We start from the raw sequence: 19,162 nt of genomic DNA, 5'->3' as shown, positions 1-19,162 counted from the left end.
GGGCATAGCCTCAAAATAAGGGGAAGTAGATTTAGGACTGAGTTTAGGAGGAACTTCTTCACCCAAAGGGTTGTGAATCTATGGAATTCCTTGCCCAGTGAAGTAGTTGAGGCTCCTTCATTAAATGTTTTTAAGATAAAGATAGATAGTTTTTTGAAGAAGAAAGGGATTAAGGGTTATGGTGTTCGGGCTGGAAAGTGGAGCTGAGTCCACAAAAGATCAGGCATGATCTCATTGAATGACGGAGCAGGCTCGAGGGGCCAGATAGCCTACTCCTTCTCCTACTCCTTATGTTCTTTTGTTCAACATGTTCCAAAGACCCTCCTTCAGCGTCTATGGCAATTAGAATATTTGGCTTAGTTTTGTTTTGGCAATGTTCAGTGCAGGCTGACTTTCTTGCATGCAGAACTGTAGAGATCGGGATTGGCTTTCAAACAGGCGGCTGATCCAAGCCCATTTGTTTTCTTTTAGTCACGTTACATTAGTATTACTCCTGATGTCTTTTCCATCTCTTTCTCTCACTGGGCGGGATTTTCCCATCACAATCACAATGGTGGGGGCGGCCTGCCATTCGACGACGGCAGGATCTTCTGGCCCCTCCATTGTCAAGGGTGTTTCCCATTGAATGCACCCCAAACCCCTTCCCGCCACTGGGAAATCCACAGCGGGCGTTCGTCGTCGGCAGGACCGGAAGATCTCGCCGGCTGGAACGTCTGGAAAATTCCAGCCACTGTATCTGTTTATTTCCCTTTGCAGTTGATGTACTATTTTCTCCATCCTTCTTTTTTATGTATCTGGGATGCGTGAGCTACTGGCAAAGGCCACCATTTGCTGCCCATCTTAAGTTTCCTTTGAGAAGGTGATGGTGAGCCTCCTTGGACTGTTGCAGCCCTTATATAGTACTGTTCGGAAGGGATGTCCAGGATTTAGACCTGAAAGAGTGAAGGAGCACCGAGAGTGACTTGAGAAGGAACGTGCAGATCATGGTGTTCCTCTGCGTCTTGTTTTTAAGTGTTGCAGGTTTTGGAGAGTGCTGTTGAAGGAGGCTTGGCAAGTTGCTGCAGTTCATCTTGTGGAGGGTACACGCTGTTGCCAATCTGCCAATTAAGTAGGTCACTTTGCCCTCTATGGGCCTGGATGGCTGCATAAAGTGGCATCAATAATAAGATGACCTTCAGGGAAGCCTGTGACAGAAAATAAAAACGCCATCGCATTCTGCTGTTCCTCTTCAAATGAGGCATTTGTGCATTGTAGATTGATAACCAAGAAGCATAAATGTTCTTGGTAAGTGAGACATTGACTTCCACTGGCAATGTCACTGCTGTAATAGAGGTTGTTCACAGACTTGTGTGCAGCAGATGCTCCCCTTGCCTCATTACTCCCATTTTGGTAAACGTTAGCTGTTGTCTTTGAACATTTGACAAGTAACCATGCCTAGATTTATGGTTATGGCTCACAGGGTCAGAGCAGAAGTGAGCGGAGCGCCTTGGCATTGCTTCTTTAATTATCTATTTTTACCAGCGACAAGCACAGTGAGAGATTGAGCAGTCAGTGCTTTCTTCGTTTTCTGCAGTTAGGTTGAAACAGTCTAAGTTTCAACAGTTCGCTCTTGCCTGGATAGGTGCAGCTCCAACAACACTCAAGAAGCTCGAGACCTCCCAGGACCAAGCAGCCCCGCGTGATCGGCACCCCCATCCACAAACATTCACTCCTCCCACCTCCAACACACAGTGACAGCAGTCTGTGCCACCGACAAGATGCACTGCAGGAACGCACCAAGGCTCCTTAGATACGCCTTCCAAACCATGGCCACTGCCATCTAGAAGGACAAGGGCAGCAGGCACCTGGGAACACCACCACCTGGAACTTCCCCTCCAAGTCACTCACCATCCTGACTTGGAAATGTATCGCCATTCCCTCTTTGTCGCTGGGTCAAAATCCTGGAACTCCCTCCCTAATAGCTCTGTGGGTGTACTTACGTGACGTAGACTGCAGCAGTTCAAGAAGGCAGCTCACCACCACCTTCTCAAAGGTAATTAGGAATGGGCAATAAATGCTGACCTAGCCAGCGACACCCAAATCCCATGAATCAATAAAATAAAACACCCCCTGAAGAGTTCAAATGTCGATTGTTTTAAAGCCTATCATATTGGGTGCCAGGCTGGCATTTTGCCTGTGCTCGGGATCGGGCCCGGGGGTGCCCTACCCATATGCGGTGGGGTGGACGGGACCCAAGGACCCTCTTAGAGCTGAGTTGGGTATTGGGGGGTTCGGGGGTCCTGATCTGTTCTTGTACTGAGGCGCTCCGCTCGTCGGAAATGACGCTAAGTGCGCCCTCAGGGTGATGTCCCCTACCAGGGCACGAGGAAAACCCAGTGCCGTTAGATAGCAGGATCATTCCTGGTGCTTGTAAAACCAGGAACGACCCCGCTAATCCTGCCCAGAACGGACTCTTTTTTTAAAAAAGTTAGGTTGCGCCCTCCATCTCTAACATTCCTAAATTTTCTCCATCCAGCTAATTATTTCATGCCCAAACACAAAAGGTGAAACGCTGCTGAAAGTTGGCAGGTAGACAACCATAGGCACCGAAGCCAAACTGAATCTTGCACATTTTCAGCAGAAGGGGTCACTGAAAACAGATCAGGAGCTGAAATAATGTCCCTGATTCTCTTATCCAACATAGAGTGCCAAAGTCAATTGTAGCATCTCACAACGACCTCAACTAACTGAAGGCATTTCCAGTTTTTATGGCGCTAGTTACTCGCTGCTGTCAGGGCGTATTAATTCCTCTCATGATTACTATTGCAAGAGACCGAAAGAAGCCTCTCTCCTTCTGCACAATAATATCAAAATGTTATTAACATCTCAATTTAGATACCAAGAAATTGGTCATAATGTCAAGCATGCTTCTATGCTCCCCTTTGGCCGAAGAGTATAATTACACTGTCTGGTATCAAGGACAATGGTATAACATTGAAAGGCGTTTTGCTTATTTATTCAACCAATGAATAATACATAGACCCGAATTTTCAAATAGACTGATGGTTGGGTGTTGGCTTATCGGAATATATGAGCAAAATCGTCCAACAGCCCAGGAATTCAGAGATCTCCTTTCATGATGCATTTCATCTGACCAAAATTAATTTGGAAAACAGCAGAGGTTCTCTCCGTGGAACCAGAAATTGTAGAAGCAATTCATCACATTGGTGGCCAGCCACTGTGAAAGTCTCAGAGATCCTGACGATCAGATATCAAGGGTATTCCTTCTAAAACTACGATTTGGCAGCCTTGCAAAAGCTGGACATTTATGACAAATAACATTCCCCTTTTGAGAAACATTCCCGGCACTTGATAACATTTCTAAGCAGTGCACATATATTCACCCCCCCACCCCCACCCCACCCACCCCCCCCCCCCACCGTCCCCCGTCTGTTTGGTTGCTGTTTACAGGCCCATATCAGAGAAGGAGAAAACGTAAACTACAGAATTATTATCACTGATGTCAACAGCCTCCCTAATGCTGATTTATTATGTGACATTGTCCATGCAAGATGATGCCGCAGAAAAATAAATTAATTGTTTCTGCAGATTAGGTGGTTTAATGCCGCATTGTTCACAGAGTGCGAACAAATCAATATTTAGTTGCATTCAGCTTTCAATGCGCTGTGGCATGCCATCAGAAGTTAATTTGATGATGTCTAATAGGTTGTTTCAGGTGATTAAAAAACATAATTATAATTTGGTAATGATGATATTAATTTTAAGTAACGTGAGGATGTCGCCCTCCGACCTGGTGGCTGGCTGCTATCCTTTCGTAATTGGCTCCATTATTGCCTGAGCACACCTTGAAACAGACATAAGGAATTGAATTAATTTGCACTCAAAGCTGTGACCCTATGAGCTACAGATAAAGGTTGCTCCTGTCTCCAGTTTACATCAGCTGACCTGTATGGCTTGCACCAGTGCATCGGTTTTCAAGGGAAAAACATCTGACGTTTTTTTCAGGGGCCTTTGCCTTTGAACCGTGTGAAGGTTTACACTGCCAAGTATAACAGACTTCTGCCGTGAGGCTGCAAACCCTCGATGTAGGACTGGGAATTGTTTGCTCTGTATCAACAGCAGATGCCTCATTGTTGCTACATTTATATAAAAGATTTGATATAAAAGCCGATGCTGGTTTGCCACTGTAATACACTCAGGATTGAACCATTTCTCGCTGATCCCACATTTGTGGAAACAGGGAGTGCTCAGCACTTATAAAACTGAAACTCCTCTAATGAATCCCATATATTATGGCAGAAATCTGGCAGCGTTCGGACAATGCTGTGAAATAATATCATTACAAATAACATTATCTATGCTGTTAATCTTACTTGAAGCGTATTTTCCTTCTCTCTTTCAGCCTTGGTGTGCCTCATGTAACTTCCCAGCTTAGAAAGGATGTATTGTTCTGTTTTCAGCACCAAAGGACAATTGCATTACTCAACTTCTGTGAAAAAAGCGTGTCGCTCTGTTTCGAGGCCACTGCCAATGTCAGTCTGTCACGAATAAATTGGAGTTGTACGCTACTGACCTGGCCTTCTCTCTGCACCTTATTTCCCAAGGAAAAGACACTCCAGTTGGCTAAGGGTCAGTTTGCTCTGCTGTTTGCTTGCATGTTCCCTCACATCAATTAACATCATGTGGTTTAATGCTGCATTGTCTGAGGCATGCTGGCCGTTTGTCCATTTGTAAATGAATCGTTTTGTTGCATAATTGACAAATCACGTGCAGCTGTATAGAATCTCAGTTAGGCCACACTTGGAATAGAGTGTTCAATTCTGGTCACCACACTACCAGAAGGATGTGGAGGCTTTGGAGAGGGTGAAGAAGAGGTTTACCAGGATGTTCCTTGGTATGGACGGCATTAGTTATGAAGAGAGGTTGGACAAGCTTGGTTTGTTCACACTGGAACGATGGAGGTTGAGGGGTGACCTGTTAGAAGTCTACAAAATTATGAGGGGCATAGACAGAGTGAATAGTCAGAAGCTTTTTGCCAGGGTATAAGAGTCAATTAGTAGGGGAGGGTAGTGGGTGCCTGGAACTCGCTGCCAGAAGAGGTGGTGGAAGCAAGTATGAGAGTGACATTTAAGGGTTGTCTTGACAAACATATGAATAGGGTGGGAATAGAGGGACATGGACCCTGGAAGAGTACAAGGTTTTAGGTTTGATGGGCAGCATGGTTGACGCAGGCTTGGAGGGCTGATGGGCCTGTTCCTGTGCTGTACTGCTCTTTGTTCTAATGTGTTTCTGGACTCTGAAAACACTTTGTTTTAAAGTGTAAAATTTCTGGGCCTTGGTTTAATGTCACATTACATTGTATAAATCATATTGATTAGCCATTTCAAAACTGACAACAGGCAGTACCAGAACACTCAGTGTCAATAAGACAAGCATCCTCTAGGATTACTGATGTTGTACGAGTATTAAAGAGCAGTTTGCCAGCCAATCCATTCAGTGATGTAGCTGTTAAGTAAAAATACTGTGTGAGGAATTATATCCAGAATGTCGCTGTCATAATTTACTATGCTGCGAGTGTCAATCACTTTCTTAGCAACATCTTTCGACTCCATTCCACCCCATGCAACTTCCCAAACCCCCATCATCCTTCCCTGCCACCCCCGCCCCCCCCACTCAACCCCCCCTCCCCCCGCCACTCAACCCCCCACCCATCCCCCCCCCCCCCCCACCCCCCCACCCACCCCCATTCCGGTGAAGCAACCAGGTGTCTCAGCCAGTCAGCAGTATTCCGAATATACTTTTCCATTTAATGCTTCTTTGCTCAGGACACCTCAATATATGAGCTTTTCAATATACCTGCAGCAGCAACAGACAATCAAAGAGGCTTCCTTTGCTACTGCTGCATTATCCAATATGTCATGTGTGCTGGATCACCTCAGTGTATCTCATCATGAAACCTCTGGGAATCTATCTTATCAACTGCAGAGTTAAAAGCCTTTCTCGTGCTATTGAGAAAGCCCATTGCGAAGCACACCAAACATACAAAACGGAGGGGAAGGCGAAAAGACCAGCTTGTGCATCAAACCAGTACAACACTTGAGTTGATGAGAGAATCATAACCAGACAAAGGCCTACAAACTGACCCCACCGCAGAGCTATGTTCACAGGCCTGATAGAAAGGCTAGGGAGGCTGGATCTAGCCTGTGAGCCGGGGGTCGGACAAGTATGGCTTAAACCTATGTCACCTAGCCCTCCCCAGTCTATTAAACCAGTATAATCTGTCAATAGGCACACCATTAATTATACTACATTATTGTGTCAACTGTCATATGGTTGGCAGTGCTCTCACCTCCAAGTCAAATGGTTTTATTATTCAATGCCCAGAGACTTGAGCACAAAAATCTAGGCCTATCCTCCAGTACATTACTGAGGGAATGCTGCACTGATAGGGGCAATACTTTTGGAGGAGGAATTAAACCAGGATCCCAACTAACCCTCAGGTGTGCCTCAAGTTTCCTCAACCTCTTTCAATGCATTGTTCCCTACAAGTCAGATGTCTACCCTGTGTTGACTCTCGTATGTTCATGACCCTTCATTTACCCAAGTGTTGCAATTCGAGTGGAAACCAACAAACTAAAATAAATACATTTACCAACTGACCCCAACGGAAAAGGCACGGAAGACATGCTCCAAATTTTCCAGTGCGATTGCCACCTTAGCACTGTTGGTCTAGGTGCCATGCATTGTCGGCACTACCTCCTGTGCCTAAAGGTTTTGGGACACCCCCAGACGGCCTTGCGTTTGCTGGAATGTTCCTGACACCCCCTGCTGAATCTCACGGCTCTGGCCTGTCATCAGCTCCGTGAGAACCTTGACCAGAGGCTTGGCATCTAGCTGGGACCAAGCTGTGCCTGGGATCCAGCAGACCTCCAACAGCTGTCTCCATTGGCTGTTCATCAGCAACTTTGTGGTGCTCACCAGATTGGACCCCCAAAGCCTGTCCACTAATGTTGCCTACTGCGGTGTGTGTCTCTGCGTTGGTGGAAGTTACGGGTGAAAGCTGTGGCGCATCGCCAGTATTCTCCTCAGAGCACTCCTCCGAGGCGTTCTCTTGGGTGGCAGAGGGTCACAACTCCCGATGGGCCGGCCTCATCAGATGATGATCCTGCAAAACAATGGACATGTGGTCAGTGAGAGGAAAAGATAATTATCTGGAACATCAACAGATCACTTGTGACAGGTCATCTGGGTGAAGGGACAAAGGATCCTCACTTCTCCGCGCAGGCCGAGCTTGTTTTCGATCACTCCTCTCTCCTTGGGCAACCCCGCGATCTCCAGTGTTCATTTCTCATAGTGGATGAGGACTGGATCTCTGGGGCTCCTCGCCCCATCTTCCCCCTTTCCCTTTTATTATGGGCTATCTCCTCCTGCAGGGTCAAAGAGAAGACACTGTGAGCCACACGCTTGATGGGCCAAGGGGGTCTCTAGCAGGTGGCGTGTGGAGGCACCACAACTAGACATGAAAGGGTTGTGCTGGTGGGTGCCAGGAGGCTCTGAGGAATAAGCATGAAGATCGGATGTGGGGAAGGTGCAAGGTGTCAGCCAGTGATCTGTCTTTCACACCCGGCGTGAAGCCTGATTTGGGCCTCTCCTGCGATGCACCCAACGTGCCCAGATCGATGGCAAGTGCAACAAGGTGTGGAAGCGCGTCCAATATTTCACTATCCATAACTTTTACTTGAACAATCAAATTAAAATTGACATCAATTAATCTTGAATTAACAGGCAAATTGTGATCGATGCAAATGATAAATTACATCTTAAATAGCAAATAAAGCACAGAAAGATCTTGGCGATGTTTGTTTGGTCTTGTCAAGTCTGGCTTGGTGACACCACATGACCGTCAAATTTTGCGAGAGCTCATCAGTGTAGGAAATGAATGTAAGTGCGGCCTTGGTATGACATTGGCATTGTGGATAGCACAATTGCTTCACAGCTCCAGGATCCCAGGTTCGATTCCGGCTTGGGGCACTGTCTGTGCGGAGTCTGCACATCCTCCTCGTGTGTGCATGGGTTTCCTCCGGGTGCTCCGGTTTCCTCCCACAGTCCAAAGATGTGCAGGTTAGGTGGATTGGCTGTGAGAAATTGCCCTTAGTGTCCGAAATTGCCCTTAGTGTTGGGTGGGGTTACTGGGTTATGGGGATAGGGTGGAGGTATTGACCTTGGGTAGGGTGCTCTTTCCAAGAGCCGGTGCAGACTCAATGGGCCGAATGGCCTCCTTCTGCACTGTAAATTCTATGATCTATGACATTCTTCACCGAGGCCCAAAAGAAAACACAGCCCCGATTAATAGAGGGGTCGTTCTCGATGCTGCAGGCACCAAGTAACACCCTGCTAAACGGGCCCAAAACGGGACTGTTTTTTCCCATTAAATCGCTGCCTTATTGATTTATTTGGCAATCCACCTGGCGCTTGTCCCAGCAACTAAAGTCCTTCAAAGCCCTAGGTCGGAATTCTCCATCTGTTCTGAGTGGTCTCACTGTTTGTGTTATATATTGACAATTTGGACATGAACGTAGGGAACACGATTGGGAAATTTGCAAATGACACAAAGAATGGTTGAGTGGTGGACGGTGTATGGCTACAATCTACAAAATGTTATCGATGGGTTGATGGGTTTGGCAATAGAGTAGCAGATGGAGTTTAACACAGAGAAGTGTGAGGTCATGCATTTAGGGAGATCAAACAGTTATAAGGAGTACACAGTAAATGGCAATATACTAAGAAGGGTAGATGAAGTGAAGATCTTGGCCTTTTAAGTACACAGGTGCCTAAAGACAGCAGTTCAAGTAGATAAGGTTGTTAAGAAAGCATATGGAAAATCCTTCATTGGCAGAGTTATAGAATATAAAAGTAAGGATATAGTTGGAATTGTATAAATCACTGGGTGAGGTCACAATTGGAGTGCTGTGTGCAGTTCTGGTCACCACATTACAAGAAGAAGGTAATTGCTCTGGAGAATGTGCAGAAGAGTTTTACAAAAATGTTGCCAGGTCTAAAAAGGTATGGCTATGACGAGAGATTAGATAGATTGGGGTTATTTTCCTTGGAACAAAGAAGGCTGAGTGGTAACTTAATTGAGGTGTACAAAAATTATGAGGGGAAGTGATAGAGTGATAGAGTGGACAGGATATAATTATTTACCTTGGTGGAGAATTCTAAAACCAGGAGACATAGATAGGTGGCAGAAAGTGTAGAGGGGACATGAGGAAGAACCTTTTTTATGCAGAGGGTAGGGGGCGTATGAAATTCACTGCCTGAGTTGGTGGTGGAGGCAAATACCCTAAACTCTTTTAAAATGTGCCTGGATCTGCACCTTAAGTGCTGTCAACTACAGGGCTATGAACCGAGTGCGGGAAGGTGGGATTGGAAAGGGCACCTGGGTGTCATCGGGCAGGCATGTACAAGATGGCCGAATGGTCTCCTTCAGAGCTGTGACTTTTGTATGGTTTCTAAGTCATTGTCTCGGCAGACCCACTGACTCTGCTAGCAAGGTCAGCTTATCGAAGGCAAATAATACCCGTAGAGTTCTCTTTACAGTTGATCTCAACAGTCCCGGGTGTGATCTGTGAGTAGCTCCCTCGGCGTAACAAGGTGTGATATTCCAGAAGCTGAGAAAAAAATTATTTTGTTCTTGAAACTGCTGGGGATAACTTCCAGGCCATGAGCCAACTCTGTGATCAAGTGATTGTAGCAGCCATCTTAATTGTCTTTGTTTAACAGAAAAAGTTCGGTTTAAAAATACAAATAGCGGCAAGGATAAAAAAAATAAATACTGGTGCATTTATTTCCGTGTCATCGGAACCCAACCTGTGATTCCCTTGTTGGTCAAAAATCTATCTAACTCCATCTTTAAAATGCTTCCATCGTTCTTTGGGGAGAAGAGTTACAAATGTTTACAACCCTCGAAGAGAAAAAGATTATTTTAATCTCTGTCTTAAATGGAAGATTCCCTAATTTTGGAACTGTGTGCCCTCGTACTCATCTCTCCCACAAGAAGAAACATCCTTTCAGCATCCACCTACAGGATATTACATGCTTCAATAAGATCACCTCTCAATCTTCTAAACTCCAATGCATACAGGTCCAACCTTTCCTTACTAACTCCTCCATCCCAGGTATCAGGCGAATGACCCATTTTGAGCTGCTTCTAATGCATTGCTATTCGTTCCTAAATAAGGAGACCAAAGGTGCAGACAGCACAGCACATCTGGTCTTACTAATGCGCTGTATAACTAGCAAAACATCCCTACTTTTATATTCCATTCATCTTGCAATACGCTACAGCATTCCACTTGCCTTACTAATCACTTGAACCAGGTAGTTTGGTCGCTCATTTCAGAGGGCAGTTAAGAGTCAGTCAGATTGCTGTTGGTCAGACCAGGTAAGAATGGCAAATGTTTTTTCCCGAAAGAGCATTAGCGAACCAGATGGGTTTTATATGATAATCAATGATAGCTTTTAATTGTCACAGTTACTGAGACTAAGGGCGAAATTCTCCCCCAACGGCGGGATGTCCGCCGACTGGCGCCAAAGCCGGCGCCAATCAGATGGGCATCGCGCCGGCCCAAAGGTGCGGGATGCTCCGCATCTTTGGCGGCCTAGCCCCAACATTGAGGGGCTAGGCCGACGCCAGAGGGATTTCCGCCCCGCCAGCTGGCGGAAATGGCGTTTGTTTCCCCGCCAGCTGGCGCGGAAATGCGGCGCATGCGCGGGAGCATCAGCGGCCGCTGTCAGTTTCCCCCGCATGCGCAGTGGGGAGAGTCTCTTCCGCCTCCGCCATGGTGGAGGCCGTGGCGGAGGCGGAATTGAAAGAGTGCCCCCACGGCACAGGCCCGCCCACGGATCGGTGGGCCCCGATCGCGGGCCAGGCCACCGTGGGGGCACCCCCCGGGGTCAGATCGCCCTGCGCCCCCCCCAGGACCCCGGAGCCCGCCCACGCCGCCTGGTCCCGCCGGTAAATACCAGGTTTTATTTACGCCGGAGGGACAGGCAATTTCTGGGCGGGACTTCGGCCCATCCGGGCCGGAGAATCCAGCGGGGGGTCCCGCCAACCGGCGCGGCCGGATTTCCGCCCCCGCCCAATCTCCGGGAGAGGAGACTTCGGCGGGGGCGGGGGGCGGGATTCACGGCGGCCAACGGCCATTCTCCGACCCGGCGGGGGGTCGGAGAATGACGCCCTAAGTAACTATTCCAGACATATTATTTAATTCAATTTAAATTCCACTAGCTGCCATGATGGGATTTGAACTCATGCCCCGCAGCATTAGACTCGGCCTGTGGACTGCCACTTTAATGACATTACTACTACGTCACCCAACGTAGGTTGTTATTAAGTGCACTGTAGCAGGCCTGGGACCAAACCCTGAGTGACGCCTGTAATATTGTACCTGCAGGCTGAACACATCAGTTAACTATAACCTATTGGCTGTGTGATTTGAAGCCATCTCTAACCCAACATATCAAATATTGACTGACACAAAAAGATTCTGGCTATAATTGTACATTGTTCAGGCAAATACGCACGGGACCCAAAAGCACATAAAATTGTGCGAGACGTTGTCAGGCGCGTGTCCCCACGTCATTGCACCCTTGCGCAATATTTCAGTCAGGAGGCTCATGCGCAAGTCGGAAGCATGCCCTCCAACAATCAAGGAGCCAATTTAAATTAATTAAACAGCAATTGGCTGGGATTTTAAGTTGCCCGTTTGACTTTATGATTGGTGGACAGGCCAATTGGCCAGGCGACTTCTACGTTTGAGCTGCAGCCTTGATCCAGGGAGGATGAAAGATCAGAGCTCAAATCAATTGAGGCCAGGCATCCCATTCCCTTTTCTTGGCGCCCACCCTCCTCCGATCCTCCCCAGCAATGGTCAGGTTTTAACAGTGTAATCCCCAGCCAGTGTAATATCGGGCGGGATTCTCCCCTATCAGGCGGGGCGGGGGGTCCCGGCGCCGAGGAGTGGCTTCAACCACTCCGGCATCGGGCCGCCCGGAAGGTGCGGAATTCAGGGGCTAGGCCGGCGTCAGCGGGCTAGGCGCCGCGCCAACCGGCGCAGAAGGGACTTGGCGACGCGCCAACCGGTATCGAAGGGCCTGCGCCGGCCGGTGCGAGTTAGCGCATGCGCGGGAGCTGGCATCCTCCCAGCACAAGCGCAGGGGGGGGTTCGTCTCCTCACCGGCCATGGCGGAGGTCGACAGCAGCCTAAAACGGGTGGCCAGTCATGCCAGCGCGTGCCGGTGAATCGCCAGGGGAACCGCAGCCAGCAGTCGCCGACTGGCACGGCGCGATTCCCGCCCCCGCCAAAACCCCGGCGCCGGAGAATTCGGCATCCAGCGGGGGCGGGATTCACGCCGCCCCCAGCGATTCTCCGGTCCGGCGGGGGGGGTCGGAGAATCCTGCCCCACGTGTCAATAGCACGATCTCGGACTCCACCATTCAATAACAGCATGGCTGGTCTTCGACCTCAATTCTAAGTTCCCACACCATCTCCATACCTCTTAATTGCCTTAGTACCCAAAAACCTGTCAATCTCTGTCATGAATATGCACAGTGAGTGAGTATCCACAATTCTCTGGGGTAGAGAGTGCTCTTTGAATGATGACATGTTTTCGTATGTCTGTCTTAAATGGCTCACCTCTTATCCTGACACCATGGGCCCTAGTTTTGAGCACATCAGCCAAGGAGATGGCTTCTTGGTGTCTAAAATCTCAAGCCCCTTAGGAATTTTATGGGCGGGGTTCTCCATTTGCCGACGCCGAAATCGCGAAAGGCAACTGGACAGAGAATAGGTTCTGATGCCAAAATCGTGGCAGGCGCCGATTTGACGCCAAATCGTGATTCTCCGTCGCCTCAAAAGCAGCGTCAATGCGATCCGGAACACACATACAGTAAACACCGTTTGCATATCATTAACAGGCCCGGCCCAGTATTCTCCGGGGCCGCCTCGATTCTCCCCCTCTGATGGGCCCAGTTCCCGACAGTGGGATTCACTTGTCCTTTTAAAAATCACGAAACCCGCGAGGTGGCTGACGAAGGAGAGAGAGTGGAGGTAGGACACAGAGAGGAGTGATTGCAGGCTGCCGGACCGGACACTGGGGGAGGGGCATTGATGGGGGGGCATAGGCCAAGTGGCTGGGCTGACCCCTCACAGGACTGAGGCGGTGCCCAGGCACGCACCTCCATTACTGCGACCATCTTGCTGCACACCCACCTTAGCCCCTGGCTCTGCAGAGTGACACCGGCTGTATGGGTGCCCAACAAGCCGAGGAAGGGGAGGTGCCAAGGAGGCACTTATTTCCCCTTTCCATTATTTTGGCGTTACATTTTTGATCCATGGATGTTTAATGGACTTGTGACTTTAAGGATGAGTGGGTTGTGACTTTAATTCGAACAGGAAGATCCAGAAGGTTGTTGTGTTTTGGACTGACATCAGTGATGACCTGAATTAATTGATGTGGCTGGTGGCCAATGAATGGTGTAAAAGGACGATGCTCTGCCCGATGGGTGCAGGTGGTGATTGGATCTGATCCCACTGATATGGTTGTCAGAGCTGCAAGGCTGGTTTTACTTTCAGTGGAGTCTGGCAGCACAGAGGCAAGAGCCTGGCACAACCCTCTCTGGAAGGCTGCTAAAATAGTGAATACTGCATTCCAAACTATAGGAACTGTTTGAGAATCGCGGGTATCCAGAAACATCAAGACCAATGCCTGTCACCGCCACTTTTTAAAACCCTCGGATTAGTTCCAGCAGGTTTAATGAATGTTTTGGCTTTCAGCCCCATTAATCTCTTCGGCTCGATTTCTTTATGTTTCTTATTCTTATGATATCATCACTATTTCTCAAGTCTCTTAATGTTCGTCAGGCCGATAAGCTGTGGAACGACGACTTTGCATTATCCTCTTGTATTTAAAGTACGAATTACACGAGCTGGCTTCCAGCTTCAGGGATCCACCTTTGACTCTTTTGAAGCTTTGAAGGTAAAGGCAATGGGCTGATAGAGCAGCTGCTAATTTCTTTAATCCTCTGTGGGAATAGATATTATCTGAGCCTGGAGACCAAGCAATGTTTAGCTTTCCGAACCTTTCCATGATGTCATTAATATCCATTTTAACAGCATGGGGAGAAAGCCAGCAGAATGCTGGCACAGCAACTTAGGTAGAGGGAGGCGGCCAGGGAAATAGGAACGATAGCGGACGGGGAAGGGAACCGTGTTGGAGACCCGGCAGGACTGAACAAGATATTCAGGGACTTTTGCAGCAAGCTTTATACCTCGGAACCCCCCACGGGGTCGGAGGGGTTGAGGCGCTTCTTAGATGGGCTGACCTTCCCAAAGGTGGGCAGGGGAATGGTAGAGGGACTGGGGGCCCCGATTAGAGCTGAAGAAGTAATGGGGGGGCCTGAGGGCCATGCAGTCGGGTAAAGCCCCGGGGCCGGACGGGTATCCAGTGGAGTTCTACAAAAAGTTCTCGGGAATAGTGGGGCCGGTGCTGGTTAGGGTGTTCAATGAGGCGAGGGACAATGGGGTGTTACCCCCGACGATGTCGCAAGCCACTATCTCGCTGATATTAAAACGGGATAACGATCCGGAGGCCTTTGGGTCCTATAGGCCAATCTCTCTGATTAATGTTGGCGCTAGACTGCTGGCCAAGATCCTGGCGTTCAGAATCGAAGACTGTGTACCAGACGATTTTGGGGAGGACCAAACTGGGTTTGTAAAGGGCAGGCAGCTGGTAGCCAACCTAAGAAGGCTGCTTAATGTGATTATGATGCCCCCGAAGCGCAGAGAAGTGGAGGTAGTGGTGGCAATGGATGCCGAAAAGGCTTTTGACCGGGTTGAGTGGGACTATCTATGGGAGGTGCTGGGACGGTTTGGGTTCGGGGAAGGCTTTGTGGACTGGGTCAGACTGCTATATCAGGCCCCGTGGGCTAGTGTAAGGATGAACAGGACGACATCCGAAAATTTTAGACTATACCACGGGACAAGACAGGGATGCCCCCTCTCTCCATTGCTGTTTGCGTTGGCCATAGAACCGCTGGCAATTGCTCTGAGAGCGGCAATGGGTTGGAAAGGAATGGTCAGGGCGGGGGAGTAGAACACAAGGTCTCGCTCTACGCGGATGACCTGCTGTTATACGTGTCGTATCCAGTGGCAGGGATGGACGGGATTATGGAAATCCTAGGGGAATTTGACCGGTTTTCGGGGTACAAATTGAACATGGCAACGAGTGAGATGTTTGTGGTGAAGGCGAAGGGTCAGGAGAATAGGCTGAGGGAGCTGCCGTTTAGGCTGGCTGGGGACAGTTTCAGGTATTTAGGGATACAAGTGGCACGGGACTGGGCCAGGATGCGTAAGTTGAACTTGTCTAGACTGGTTGAGCAAATGAGGAGCAAGTTTCAGAGATGGGATGCACTCCCGCTGTCACTAGCGGGGAGAGTGCAGATGGTGAAGCTGACGATCCTCCCAAGATTCCTGTTTATTTTTCAGTGTCTCCCTATTTTCATTCCGCGGTCCTTCTTTAAAAGGATCAATAAAAGCATCCTGGGATTTGTTTGGGCAGGGAAGTCCCCACGGGTAAAGAAGGGGATGCTTGAAAGGAACTGTAGTGAGGGGGGACTGGCATTGCCGAACCTTAGCAACTACTACTGGGCGGCTAACATAGCCATGATAAGGAAATGGATAGTGGGTACGGGGTCGGTTTGGGGGCGGGTGGAGGCTGCTTCGTGCAGGGGTGCCAGCTTGGCAGCCCTGGTCACGGCTCCTCTGCCGCTCCTGTCGGCCAGGTACTCCACCAGCCCTATAGTGGTGGCGGCTCTGTAGATTTGGGACCAATGGAGGAAACATGCGGGGGAAGTGGGAGCGTCGGTGTGGTCCCCAATATGTGATAACCACTGATTTGCCCCGGGGAAAATGGACGGCGGGTTTCGAGCATGGTGGAGGGTGGGGGTTGGAAGGATGGGCGACTTGTTCCTGGAAGGGAGCTTCTCGAGCATGAGGGCACGGGAGGAGAAATTCGGGCTGGCAAGGGGAAATGACTTTCGGTACTTGCAGGTGCGGGATTTCGTACGTAGACAGGTTCCGTCCTTTCCACGCCTTCCACCAGGGGGGATCCAGGACAGCTTGGTTTCCAGGGGAGAGGTAGGAGAGGGGAGAGTCTCGGATATTTATAAAGAGCTTATGGGAGCAGAGGACACAGGGACAGAGGAACTGAAACTCAAGTGGGAGGAGGAGCTTGGTGGGGAGTTAGAGGGCGGTATATGGGCGGACGCTCTAAGGAGGGTAAACGCAACCGCAACATGTGCCAGGTTCAGCCTGATTCAGTTCAAGGTCGTCCACTGGGCCCATATGACAGTGGCCCGGATGAGTAAATTCTTGGGCTGGAGGACAAGTGTGCCAGATGTGCGGGAAGACCAGTGAACCATGTCCACATGTTCTGGGCGTGTCCAAAACTCAGGGGTTACTGGCAGGGATTTGCGGATGTCATGTCCCGGGTACTGAAAACAAGGATGGCAATGACTCCAGAGGTGGCAATTTTGGGGGTTTCGGAGGACCCGGGAGTCCAGGAGGGGATAGAGGCTGACGTTTTGGCCTGGTGACTGCTACAGAAGCATAAAGTTGGAAGGTAGGATGCTGTCTCTAAAAATGAGGTAAGCTCTCTAACCAGCCCATCACTGTACCCGGCGACGAATACTGTTGGCCTGGAGGAACTCGAAGCCCCCAAAGACCCAAGTATGGCTGTCGGACATGGCAAGCTTTCTCGGCTTGGAAAAAATCCAGTTCACCTTACGGGGATCACTATTGGGGTTCGCCCGGAGGTGGCAACCATTCATCGACTTCTCCGCGGAGAATTAATTGGCAGTGGGGGGGGGGGGGGGGGCGTGGGGGGCGGCGCGTGGGGGGGGGGGGCAGCGGGGGCGGGTGGGAGGGGGGATAGAGTAGTGTAGAGTAGGGGGGGAATAGGTGGGTCTATTTGCGAGAGAGGAGTTGGTATTTGCACTATGATTTTGTAATTGATATTTGCACACTAATGTACATTGTTACTGTTTACAATGCCAAAAATACCTCAATAAAATTGTTTGTTAAAAAAAAAAATATCCATTTTAATATCAACAATGCTATTCAATACAGAATATTCAATAAAACTTCCTCACCCACACCCCACCATTAGGTACAGATTATCATCCATAAGAATATAGACTGATGCAAAATAATCAGTTAGCAGCTCTATCTGAAAATCAATTTGAATCTGCCCTGCAGTATCTTTCAATGGCCCATATCAGTGTTTTTCAAACATTTTATCCCGGGACCCACTTTTATCAATCGGTTGACCTTGGGTTGTCCTTCGTGACACATCATTTTCAGTTATCTTTAATGCGTCAGGTGAGCCTGCTTGGTCCTCATGAATTCACTCCAGTCAGGAGAGATCAATGCACACATCAAGTGCAGGGTTCAGTCGGTTCCTTTGTGCTGTCTTCATCTGTGTGAGGAGGGAAATTCAAGCCTTGCACATGGAGGTCGTTGTGAAGGACAATAGCAACAACATGTTTGTTTTACTCAGCACTCGATACTCCTCGGAGACGCTGACAGCCTCATGGACCTCTGGCGTGTTTTTAACATGCTGTCGCAGGTGAGGCGCAGAGGTTCAGGCTCTTTCTTTGAAGTCAGCTGTATGTTAATAATTGACTCTGGGGTCTCAAACTCAAAAGGATTTTTCACCCACTTCTCTTTCAAAATCCAAAACTTCTCCTCTGGAAAGTGGCAACAAAAAATGTTGATCAGCGCAGCCAGATGCAACTGAATAAGGCTTGCCAGTCTATTGACAGTTCCCTTATTAACACTGTTTTCTTTGATATGCCGTAACAGTGTAAGGAACATGTAGTACTTTGCTAAACTTTCAATTACTTTTGGAAAGCATTTATTTCTTCACAGTGCAAAAAATAATCATCATCCTTCCCTTGCAATTTGAGGTTCAGTTCGTATAGAATTGAAAAGATGTCTGCAAGGTAAGACATAGTTGGCATACAACACACATGGGCTTTGCATCCTGATTTGCATTGGCACAATTAACATAGCCATACCTCAATAAATCATCTTTTTCTGCTTTGTTCATGATTTCAGTTTCTTCTTAATGGCTTGTTCACTAGAGGCCCTGGAGCTCTGTATACAGCTCACACCAGCACTGCTTTGTCCTGCCATGGACACACCCAAGCAGCTCTCTCCAGCAGATTCAGTTGTGAGATTCTGGCCTGTTTGTGTCTCTAGCCTTCTCTTCCTTATTACAAAACAATCCATCTTCAGTCCTTCACAGTCCTGTTGCTTGCTGGCTGGCTGCTACAAAATGGAGGACTCTCTCCTCCATGATTTTGCACCCAAAGCTAGGATGTATAGGTTGAGTGATGTCAGTATATGTGCCGGGCTTGCGAGCTGCTCTCTGGGGTCGTTTCTGGCTGGAAGTCTCCATTGTTCGCATTTAAAGACCAGTTACGGCGGCCGCAATTCTCAACTTAAAAGCCAGTTGCGGACGGCATTCTTAAAAGCTGGTCGCAGCGGTTGAGCACTTCTCCCGCAAACAGGAACGCCGCAACCGATCACTCCATGACCCTCCAGACACCCACCCGTGAGTCGCAACCCGCAATTTGAAAAGTACTGACCCTTAATCAGACCAGAGTTAAAACGTCTTCTGTTATTACTGTCACAATAATGTGCCAACCTTTTCCCAGAGATCTTGTGGCTACTTTTATGGCTGATTCTGTCTCCCTCAATTGCACAGACTATTTGTGACTGTTCCCCTGGTGTTTCTCCGCACCCCCCCGCAGGGTCGGAGAATCGCCCGGGGGTGGGGGTGGGGGGGGGAGCCGGCATGAATCCCGCCCGCCACACCGACTCCGGCTGCCAAATTCTCCAGCGCCGTATTTTTGGCGGGGGCGGGGATCACGTCGCTCTGGTCAGGGGCCGTTGGCAGTGGCTCCCCCGGCGATTCTCGGGCCCCCATGGGCCGAGCAGCCGACCGTTTTCAGCCGGTCCCGCCGGCATGAAATACACAAGCTCCATACCGGCGGGACCTGGCTCTGAGGGCGGTTAGCGGGGTCCTCGAGGGGGCG

This window comes from Scyliorhinus torazame, chromosome 11 (genome assembly GCF_047496885.1).
Source record: "Scyliorhinus torazame isolate Kashiwa2021f chromosome 11, sScyTor2.1, whole genome shotgun sequence".
Taxonomy (NCBI): Eukaryota; Metazoa; Chordata; class Chondrichthyes; order Carcharhiniformes; family Scyliorhinidae; genus Scyliorhinus; species Scyliorhinus torazame.
This window is presented reverse-complemented; position numbering follows the sequence as displayed.